This window comes from Molossus molossus, unplaced genomic scaffold (assembly GCF_014108415.1).
Source record: "Molossus molossus isolate mMolMol1 unplaced genomic scaffold, mMolMol1.p scaffold_m16_p_14, whole genome shotgun sequence".
NCBI lineage: Eukaryota > Metazoa > Chordata > Mammalia > Chiroptera > Molossidae > Molossus > Molossus molossus.
The window spans coordinates 60,222,614-60,234,569 of NW_023425349.1; the positions used below are offsets into that span (position 1 = coordinate 60,222,614).

Genomic DNA, 11,956 nt, shown 5'->3' on the forward strand with positions numbered 1-11,956 from the left:
ACCATAGGCCGACGCTCTAACCGCTGAGCCAAACTGGCCAGGGCCTCAATATTCCTTTTTAAATTGTTAACAATAATATTATAATATGAAGCCAAAAGAATACTGTTCTCACTTGTATGCAATGACTTATAGACGCACTCATTCTCTCTGAGCCCTTTTAAGACATAATCCCAGAGTGGAAAACAAGTAATGATGATTCAAAGGAAGCAGCATGCATCACCAACACAATGGTCCTTAAAAGACGGATCACAAGGGGCCACGAATAACCTCAGCTCACAGTGTAGTTTTCCCAAATATCATCAGTGTTAATGTCTCTCCTAAGTAGCTTCTTGGTGCACCTGTCCACATGGACTCCCACCTTTGTGAACACTGATAAGTAAGGATTAGTTATTTCAAGGAGTCAAGATTAAGTTTCTGCTTGCTTATATGGCTCTGTCCACACCACCTCTTTTGAGCACGGAAATACGTACAGGACACAGGAAGGCTTTATCATGTTGGTATCAATTTATTCCAAACACTCAACTATTTTATAAGCCTTTTCAAGTAATCTTCCCTCAGTACCATAATCGTCAGCAAGTTTTCCTGAGTTGGCCACCCTTCCTTTTGTTTCAGTCTTTCATAAAAATCCTTTTGTGTGACAGTCGAGCAGCTGTGCTCTGTTCTTTAATGTTCCTAGCCTGGATCCCCAGCCGAGACCACTTTATAGCATAAACGGAAAAGTACCATTTTCACAGCGGGGACAACTGTGTTCATCTTCAGAAAGAGGCATTAATAAAATGAGACTGTAATGAACATGCTAATTCTGATCACAGGGTACTGCACAATGGCAGAGAGAGTTGACTGCCTTCTCCCTGAAAAATGGCAAAAGTTTTTTTTTAACAACTTCTATAATGGCTTACATTTTTTTTGAAACTGACATATTATGCAAACACATCTCTCCTTTTCCCAATGAAATGCCTTCTCCGTCTCACCCAACTACTCACTCTCTGTTTTACTATCTCAGTAACAGTCACCTTCAGGGAGCGTATTTTTTTTCCATCTTACAAGAACTGACTTGCTGAAATAGGCATGTCACTGAATCATAGAAAGCTAGAGAGAAGTGATCGAAGTAATCACCAATCCAATGCCTTCCCTGTGCATGAGAGGAAAAAAAAAAAAAAAAGAAACAGGATAGTTAACAGATGTGCTCAAGATGCACAACTATTATGGGATAGAGCCAGAGCTGAAACTAAATCAAATGACCAGAGATTTAGACTTCGGATTCTATATCGTGCCTTATGTCTGGACGATGATCATTCATAAAATAGGGTGCATTTATGTGGAGCTGATATTCATATGTATGTCTGTATAACGATATAACTAATTCGTCTCATTTTTGGTCACCTAACTTTTTTAGACAATACTTTTACTTTGCATGTGTTCTACGAACAGACTGGTTTCCTGTGAGCAAATAAGAGCAACAATGTTACATACAGGGTGGGACAAAAGTAGGTTTACAGTTTTTCGTATGGAAAATAATGAATAGCTAATAATACAGGAAGAAACTGATTCACATACTCACAAAAGCAAACCTATTTTTGCCCCCTGTGTTGTATCCTGTTTTATGTTAGTGCTGGTGGTGGTTTGGGGACAGTGCCATTTCAGAATGGGCCAGCCTTGAAAAATAACCCACTAGACCTAAAATAATAACATATTACACGCTGTTTTGGATGACAACAAAAATGCGTATTTTCTGATTTCCACATAAAACTATAAATTCAAGAACATATCATTTAGTCAGATAATTAGAGACACGCTTGATTCGATGTTCTGTGACTTCTCTCGCGGAACGGAATTACATGAGCAAGGAGAAGGGATCGGAGGTCTTCCCTCTTGCCTGAAAGAAGCAGATGCTTCCTGGCTCGCTCTTACACACAGTCCTCGAATGGTGATATTTCATTTCCCCTGCCAAGTGGCTAATAATGTAACTGAGAGAATATTTACATCCCCCGTCGTCATTATATAAATTTATATCACAAGTTTCCCTCCTCATATTTTTGGTCAGAAAAAAAAAAAAAATCTGCAACCAGTGAATCAAAGATTCAGCAAGAGCCAGTTTCCTCTGGATTACGATTCCTCTTCTGAAAACACCCTCTCTGGTCCCACTCTTACCCCTCACTGGAAATCGAAGATCCGCTCCACCGTCCTTAGCAGAACTCTCCGATTAGGTGGGGCTCAGCTCGTAATACCCTCTGAGTGACCTCTGAGGCCTTCACTGAAAATGTTTCTGAGCGGGGAAAACACATGGTGTAAACGATATGCTCAGCCTCCTAAAACGCTATCGAAGCAGAGCGCTGGGATTTGCTTGTGTTTTCATAGCCGGGGCGACCAAGAAAACGTAAAAAATGACCTGGAAGCTGTAAGTACCGCATCGAACTCCCCTCTCCCACTACATGGAGGAACCACAGGGCGTGACTGGTGATTGCTCACATAGCTCATGCCAGGGCCCGTGCAGCCCCAGCTTGCAGTTATCCTTCCTTATGGAAACAGTTTTTCAGAGCTAGGGCAGTTTGAAACGGGCTACCAAGGGCAAGTTTTCCCCGAAATACTCCCTCCCGTGTGCATGGGTGGCCTGGGCATTCTTTCACCATCTTCTGCATTAGCCACACAGGTTGGATGTTCAAATCTGCAATTAATTAGGTTCCCTAGTAGCCTGCGTGGAATAAATGAATGCTCTCCATCCAGCCCACTTAGACAAAACCCATCAGGACAGTTGGCACATTTTTGGCATGGTCAGCAAAGTGAGAAAAATGTAAATGACCCATGCGGACCAACTGGGCATCTGATGAGGCCTCTGGAAGACAAGTGTAAAGCAGTGTGTACCTTCTGCCCAGCGGCTAGTGGTTCTGCAGTGTGGCCTGTGAGACACAGCCAACTGAAAATGGGCACAAAGCTCATCAGGTGTGATGCAAACCTTTCACTTTCACTTGCTCATGATGTCCATATTCCAAGAATATTAATTTACCATTAGAATATTTTTTTTAATCCTCACCCAAGGATATTTTTCTATTTATCTTCAGGTAGAGTGGGAGGGAGAGAAAGGGAGAGAGAGAGAAACATCAACGTGAGAAAGACACATCCATTGGTTGCCTTCCGTAAGACCCCCACCAGGGCCAGGGACGAACTGCAACCAAGGTATGTGCTTTTGACTGGAATCGAACCCAGGATTCATTGGTCCGTGGGCCGATGCTCTAACTACTGAGCCAAACTGGCCAGGGCACCATTAGAATATTCTAAAAAGATGATTAGTAATAAGATTATCGATAGTTATTTAAAATGTTTAAACAAAGAACTAACTCTAAGAAACAAATATTCAAATCCATTTATTTCATCCTATAAGGATATATGAAGGCATTCTATTTTAAGGTTATGTCTAGACTATTTTTCCATTATCCAAAATACCTTACAGTTTTTCTCATGAAACATTTCCAAAATTGCTAAACTTAGTCTTTAGAAAAAAAGGTTTCACTACTTTACTAGAATCATACATTTTCATGCAGATGTACTTACATGTGACAGATATTCCCACAGAAAGTCAACATCATATTAAAATTGTCACATGTATTTGTTTTATGTGGAGGCTAGTTGGATAAAAGCGGATGAGGTTGGGGGACCCTAGTCATCTGGGAGGCAGAAAAACATAAATCCATGTAAATGTTTACAGAAAGTAATATTTTCCTCCAACTTTTTGTTAATGTTTTCATCAAATGCATAAAAATTAAGTCAAGCCAAATGACTTTTAGGCTCCCTTTTAAGAAATTAAAGAAACTCATAAGGCAAAAAAAAAAAAAAGGTTTCTGGTAAATTTCACTTCATAATACCTTTGTAATACACTTTCTACATAATAGCATTAGTTCTAAAACAGGTGAATAAATGAAAATTAAAAATTTAAAAGATCAACAAATGAGTTTGATTTGCTTCAGAAGAAATGATTGTATAATTTTCAGACCTTTTATTTCTGTTTATGTGAATACATAAGTATATTAACATAGGTACATACTTTTTGTAGTTCATATAATAGTTTGTATAACAGTCTTTAAAGGTCTTTTCAGTTCTAAAGCCTGGCTTCTAACTCCTGTCTGCTCCGTTGGCCTGATGTCTGATTCTTGTCTGACGAATTTTATTCCTTCCTTTACCTTTTCAGATATTGAAAATACAGTTCTTTTAAAACTCATTTGTACAGTTCGATTATCTGTAGTTTGCAGACTACGATTTCTATTTTCACTGAGTGGGCTTACTGTCCACTGTGAGTAGAAACTGGTTTTCATGCTTTAGAGCTGGTACCTACGAGCCCATGAGGGCCTGAATGACCTTATCTGGGGTCACGAGTCCTGGATTAGGGGTGCCTCTGATAGTTGAGTGCTCACAGGGCTGCCTGTTCCACACTCCATGGGATTCACTGTTTCTGACCAGCTTTTAGGTGAGCTTCTGGGTTTGGAGTATTGCACTGTAGGAACAGTACTAGAATTCTCACCTTTATGCTAAAGCTGATTTTTCTGCTCTTACTTCCACCATATTTTACATAGGCCTGTGTCCTATTGGAGAGAGAAAGGTCAGTTCTAAAGCATATCATCCAAATGGTTATCATGTTAGCATATTGTCTCTGGAGATTCTCTTTGTTTTAGCCCCTGGAAATGTCGTCTTCTTTGTAAGCCTAACCATGCCTTTAATTTTATTTTCAGATATTTTATCAACATCTCTATGTGTTCATAGGGTGACGGAGAACTTCCTGTATGAACTTGAACTTGTCATAATGGTCAGATATATAGCTCAAATTTGACTTGTCTATTTTTAAGCAGCATTCTATTACATACATTTAAAATATCTGTATCCACCTCTGGAAAGTGTGCCTCCGTAGTTATAATGCTGGCTGGTACACTGAAGGGTTGTGGGTTTGATTCCAGTCAAGGGCATGGACCTGGCTAGCAGGTTCTATCCCTGGCCCCCACCGGGTCAGTGCAGGAGGCAACCCATCAATGTGTCTCTCTCACATCGATGTTTCTGTTTTTCTCTCACTCCCTACCTCCCTTCCATTCTCTCTAAAAAAAATAAATTGAAAAAATATCCTCAGGTGAGGATTAACCAAATAAAATAAAATATCTGTATCCAGTTGCTTAGTATATCCCGAGACTAAGATGTTTATTTATATCATTTAAAATATATTTCAGCATATACCTGTAAATAATTTAACTTTCTAAGCTTCTTGGATTAACTAATTTTTGTACTAAATAAATCTAGAAGAAAACTTTAAAAAAAATTTATAACACATACGAACGAAATAAATCTCTCAAGGGAAAAAAAAAAAGTAAAACGGAGGAGAAATACTCTTAATCCATACACATTCCCCCTATACTTAGTAAATTCTCATCCCTTCTCTCTAATTCCCTTCCTTTTAGAAAGTCTGTTCTCATAAGTTGTGCAATCAAGTGAAATCAAGTTAAAAGCAGAACAAAACAAATCAAAGTGTGAATGAGAGAAAAACGGAGAAGGCAGAGCGGTGAGTCTGGAAACGTCCACAACTAGGTAAGCCAAATCAAGTGCTGTTCTCCTCTCTGCCCAAAAGACGGAATTAGCAATAAACAGTACAGTATTATTAATCATCATCCTTTATTCTCTGGTGCCGTCATTCTAAAGAATGTCTAGAAAGCAAACACACTGGACTGGATATCTGCCATGTCATCCTATGCTTTGGTCAAACTGCATGAGCCACATAGCCGGATTCGCTTCGCGTCAACAGATGTTAGTTCAAGAAATATAAAAGACTGAAATAAAAACATATTTTTGACTTAAAGAAGAAAGGTGCCTTTCTTGTTTTTGACCTGCCTGCTCTGGAGCAACTCATCTGTAAAGTAGAGGAAGTTCCTTTAATTTTACAAACATCAGTGTCAGCAATGCTAATTTGTAAACAGGAGTTGCTGACCTCGATCTGAAATCTCCATACACAGGTAATGCTGCTAACGGGCAGAACGGCAGCATACCTTGTTTTCTTTCTAGGTTCTCTACCTAAACCAAAATGGTGTCTGACATTCGAAATCAGCATTTCTTTGGGATTTTCCTTTTTTTCCTCTCTGATTTCCATTTTCCAAGACTCGTGAGAGAAGGCACCCACTGCCTATTTAAAAGTTGGGCTCTTATAAACATTTTATTTCAGTTCACTTCCAATTTAAGTGCCATGACAATGCTAGTCTTTTTGATGGTTCTACAAAAAGAACACCTGGGATATAGAATTTCAACAATGACACAAGGAGCAACCTTGCACTTGAGTACTTACCACGCAAAACTGTGAGTCTGGTAGATACGCTTATTTCTCCGATGTTATTTGAGGCCACGCATTCATAAATGGCCTCATCCCGTGGAGTCCGTAAGGGCTGTATTCTGAGAACTGATCCAGATCCATCGTCAAACTCTATTACCTATTAGAGGAGACCACAGCTGTCACAGGTGTTGTTACAATTGTCCACCTTTCAGCTAAACCTCTTAATGAAGTGGTGAGCCAGCCCTTTTGGCTCAGAATACACTCAGCACCATTTTGAGACTGAATTTTGATACAGGGGTGAAAAAGAACAGTTGGACTAATTTAATGAATCCAGTGAACAAACAGAAAAAGACACGAAACTTTATATGCAAAAAAGTAGATGTCTCGTCTCTGCTGAAAACCATCCAGGGTTTACTCACAAAAATAGTCTAGTAGGTGTGTCTAGGGCAATTGGACCCTATTAATTCTGCAAGAGACTGGCTTCTATGATGGATAAACTTCTCAAATCATTCTGAAAACATATCTGCACATGCAGATCCATCCACTAATCAGACGGTAAGGTGGACAAATACTGTGCCTCCAAGGACAGCTCTCCTGGTTTCACATGTCTCAGCCTGAACAGTCTAGATGAGTGAACCATGAAGGGAAACTGCATAAATCTAGCACTTAGGCAGCCAACAAGGAGGCTTTCACAACCAAGAGCCTGATGGCATGCATTAATTTTGCCATAAATCATTCCAGTGTTTGTTCTAGCTTAGCATTTTCTGCATTTTTAGGGCATTCTTGCTGTAAAATGGAGGCTCGCTTCACCAGGCAGAAAATTAATGTTCTAAACAGTCAGCCTAAATTCACTCTCATTATAAACTCTACTCTGAGAGAGTTTAACAATCCTAGGTACTTCTCGGCTAGTTCAAGTACTACTTTTAAACAATGATGATGATGATGATGATATTAATAAATATATATACACAAAACCATGCAGTCCTCTCCTTATCTATTCTATAACTATGCTGAGTTCTCTCAGCTGTTCACCAAGATGCTGTGTGTTTTTCCTGAATTTCCTTGTGAATTATACATACAGGAGCTTAAATTGTGAATAGAGAATGCCTTATAAATACAGTTACGGAATGTTCAATCCTGTGTGTGTGTGTGTGTGTGTGTGTGTGTGTGTAAAAGAAAAAGGTATTTTAAAATGTCTACTTCAAGTCCTTTCTGAATTCTCTTTATGTTTTAAATCCACAAAGATAATCAAAATTTCCCACTTCTCAATGCAACATAATTCATTTTCAACTCTATTAAGCACACATTTAGAATGAATCTACTATGCATCTTTGGAGTTTCACAGTTAAGAAAATCTTTGTCAAACATGCAATACTTTTTTTGGAAAGTATTTATGAGCATCCTGTGGCTTAATGAGGAGAAAGATTTAAACATCTTTAACACCAATTTAAATTCTGATTCATTAATTGTTACCTGCCATTGCACATTTACCTTTCTGAACTATTTCCTAGATTTAGACTTAGTCACACAACAAACACTATACCACATGTTAAAAGCTAGTGCTGCACTTTCTGATGTGAAAACCCTACTTCATATCCAGTATTTAAGGATGTGTTCCTAATCTGGGCCAGATACTGTACTTGGCACTGAAGACAGAAGAGGAAGTAAAATCAGTCATCCACTGCTCTCATGGGCCTTATAAATAAGTGAAACCAAAAATAGACATATATAATGCTACAGATATTAAAGATACTCAACTCAAGTCTTGATACCATTTGATGAAGGAGCTTTGTGCAAAAATAAATGATTTGCCCTAAATGTATTTATGTGACTCTTATTAGAAATTATGTGCTAAACAGAGCTCATACTTTCAATATTTACAACAATTTAGTCTTTGTTATAAGATTTTGTCAAGAAGCCATGATCAATAGCAAGCATGATATCAAACTACTCTTTGACAAAAAATATTCAGTTTTATTTAAATTTTGTAAAAATGTGCATACATATTTTTGTGTATACATAAAATGTTAATACACATCATTTTCTATAAGAAATAGTTTCCAAAGATTATTTAAGATAATTTTTGTCTATTTTTAAATCACTATAGGGATCTGAACAATTAAAACAATTAAATTTTTTTCACTTGTAAACTACAGTCTAAATTTCAACTTTCACTAGTGTAATTAATTAGATCCTTTAGGCATTTAGATCACTTATCGCTCTATAATTACTGATGAAAAATGAGTATTATCAAACAGTTCTGAAGTTCTTAGTTGCTAAATTTCTTTTAACTAGAAATTGCCTTTAATTTGCCAATTTGTGAATAAGGCCATGACATAGATTGGAAACTTAAGCATGAGGAAGTAAGTTTTATAATTTTAAGGGCTTAGTATCATCTAAGAATCAAATTCTTCTCTTTATATCTTAAACTATAAGCATAATATTTTGTGTTTCTTCCAATATTTTTCTGTGTATCTCACCACCTACTTTTCTCCTCCAAAATGAGAAAGTTTCTAAACCATACGGCTCTCCCAAATACCAAAAAGATATCTGAATTATGCTTCATCTTCTTCATTGTACTGAGCTTTCTTGAATAAAGAAAATTTATTTATTCAACAGGCATAACTGCAATCTCAACCCAGTTGGGTATGTTTCTTATAGAGTAGTACTTTACACTGACATACTGCAGCAAATTTCTCATTTTAGTTTATGATAATTGCAAAACACAGGTGCAAGGTAGAGTGGACAACTTCATTTGCTGCCCACCGCCCATTCCCCTTGTTCCTGGTAATAGGAACTTGAATTCCCTTTGGGAAAACACAGTTTTCTCATTTCAAGTCATGGGGTTGAATGGGACTGACTTCGTTCCCAGCAGAAGAGGTGGATTCTAATTAACTTAAAAAGTATCATTTAGCCCTCCACACAGATTGGTTTAGGGATGAACATGTAACTCAGTAAGAGCCTATGACATAGAAACACAAGAGCATAGGAGGACTTCTCTTATCCTCTAAGCTCAGTTGAGGGAGGATGAAAAACTCCATCTTGCAATCCTAAGGGGAAGCCCTCTGAGGAGAAGGTTGGCAGATGCTAGGAACACTAGCTGAGTCTTAGTATAAGCAGAGACGAAGGCAGCAAAATGAACCCTCAACTGCTCCTTTTTAAAAAGCCATTTGAAGTTGTATTTCCCATCACATGCAACATGAAGAACGCCCTGTCGCAGTGATGATGACACCTTTTAACAGAGTAAAACAGGCAAGTAACACCCAAACCAAAGATACAGCAGACACGTTCTTCCCCCAGAGAAACAGAACAATGGACCTAATACCTCGAATCTCTGATTGCTGACTTTCTTTCCTTTCTTGTTCCAGACAATTTTAGGTCGTGGGTCTCCTGTGGCTTGGCAAATAAAAGAGGCAACTCCACCAGAGACCCCCGTCTGGTCAACAGGAGTTCGTGTAAACCTCGGAGGTGCTGAAATGAAAAGAAAGTATCATAATTAGATGGAAAACTGAAACAGACGATTGCCCCAATGGCACAGCTCTTCCCATTTCCATCAGCGCATACATACAAACGCACAGGCTTCAACGTGCCAGAAGTACAAACTTAGGAAAGCACCTTTCACTGTTGAGGGTAGTTTAAAGAGGAGGGAGGGTAACTTTCTGGTCAAGTTATCAGCTTGTGCTTTTACTGCAGAAATCTGTACTAAGGCAGAGATCCAATAACATCACACAGGAATTTGCATTACCAGTATAGAAAAAAAAAATCCAATTTGTCCTCTGCAACAAAATAATCTCATTAATCAGAGTGAGTAAAAATGTGGTTCTTTGCTTTGATGCCGCTATCAGGACACGGCCAGAAAGCCTTGCCAATGCTGAGCTATTAAAGTTAGTGACATTGAAGGGAAATTCTAGGAAATTTTAAAGGTACAAGAAATATTGCCCTGAATTAAAAGGTTTGGCAATAAACAGAAGTGGAAAAAATGGTGGAGTGTCTCTCTAACCCAGATATTCGGGTTGCCTTACTTGAAACTGAACTCCACACTGTACATCAGAGATGAGTCAAGAAGACTCCAAAGTCATAGCCAAGAAAAAAAAAAAACCCGTTTGTTGAGAAAGATGTAGAGTTAAAGATTCCTAAGTATGAAAGGCTAGAGAATGAAGCTTTCCAAAGCCCTTTATGAGTTCCTAAAGTTCCCCATCCCCTGAAAATTCTACTCATTATCCATTTTGTGTTTCCAGAGATAAAACTCTTTTACTGAGTCTTATAAAATGCAGGTAAATGTATATGCACAAGGATACTCATCATGTCAGTTATTTAGCAAAGATTATCAGTACCCAAAATATAAAATACTATAGGAATTGATGGCGGAAAAACCATGGCATAATGATGAAACATCGTGCAAATAGTAAATGTTACATCTTAAAATTTTTTTATAATATGACATGAGAAGTACTTAAGATTCAATACGCCACAAAAGCATCATACATAAATATATATGAGACAGAGAATAAAAATGACCCCCCCAAAAGAAAAGATGTGACAAATATGCTAAGACACTATTGACAGTGGCTTCAGGATTATTTTAATTTTTTCCTACCTCTTTATATTTTTCTTGTGTCTTTGGGTTTTTTAAATTATGTTTAAGCTAGACATTTTAAAAAAAAAAAAAAAAAACTTTTTTGTTATTAATCCTCACTAGAGGATATTTTTTTTCTCATTGATTTTTAGAGAGAGTAGAAGGAAGGGATGAAGAGAGAAAGGGGGAAAGAAAGAGAGAGACAACAATGTGAGAGAGACACATCAATCGGTTGCCTCCTGCACTCACCCCCCAACTGGGACCAAGATTGAACCTACAGCCCAGGTACATGCCCTTGACCAGCAGCTAAACCCAAGACCCTTTGGTGTGCAGCCTGGCACTCTAACCACTGAGCCACACAAACCAGGGAAAAAAACAAAAACATTCTACTTTTTCATTTTCTTTTCCATTTTCTAAACCCTAGTACAATTTTCTCTTCTCTCCTACTGTTTTTCAGTTCTACACCATTGAAAATGGTTTTACGTAATTATAGCTAACATTTAGTTTGAAAACAGTCCTCAGGTTCTAAAGAGGAAGAAAATAATCAAGTTCACAACTGTATGCGCATCACGACTACTCTCTCTGCCTTCCGTGTCTGCCTTCCGTGTCTGCCTTCCGTGTCTGCCTTCCGTGTCTGCCTTCCGTGTCTGCCTTCCGTGTCTGCCTTCCGTGTCTGCCTTCCGTGTCTGCCTTCCGTGTCTGCCTTCCGTGTCTGCCTTCCGTGTCTGCCTTCCGTGTCTGCCTTCCGTGTCTGCCTTCCATGTCTGCCTTCCATGCCGCGTGTTTCCCACACGATGTTCTCCCCAACCTGGCAGCGGGTTCTCACTCTCGTCTGGATTTTCTCGGGAAGCCAGACTCCCATCGCGGCTCCACTATGATCATATATATGTATCATCTTGGGGGGGGGGGGAATGTTTTCCCTAAATTTCCTGTTTCTTACCTATAAAAATATGAGATGTGAAACGAATTATTTTGCAGAGATTCCTCCCAATGTTAAGGCGTCCCAGATTAGTGCGGTATTTCCACCATGGGGGAAGGGAGGTTGAGAGGCAGCATTGCAATGCTACTGCTAGGAAATGAGTCTT

The 11,956-nt window shown here is 38.6% G+C and overlaps 1 protein-coding gene across 7 annotated transcripts in view; it reads right to left on the minus strand.

The window, feature by feature from the left end:
• Positions 1 to 9,760, minus strand: part of PTPRD (protein tyrosine phosphatase receptor type D) — a 315,163-nt gene extending 305,403 nt beyond the window's left edge. For 3 of the 7 annotated variants that reach the window (XM_036260625.1, XM_036260629.1, XM_036260630.1), the window contains exons 1-2: positions 9,621 to 9,698; positions 6,311 to 6,452 (exon numbers count right to left, since the gene is read on the minus strand). The gene's annotated coding sequence lies outside the window, so the exon portion shown is untranslated. Of the gene's footprint in view, positions 1 to 6,310; positions 6,453 to 9,620 lie in introns of all 7 variants that reach the window. The other 4 variants (XM_036260627.1, XM_036260626.1, XM_036260631.1 and 1 more) reach the window with 2 other exon arrangements.
• Positions 9,761 to 11,956: the final 2,196 nt, after the last annotated feature.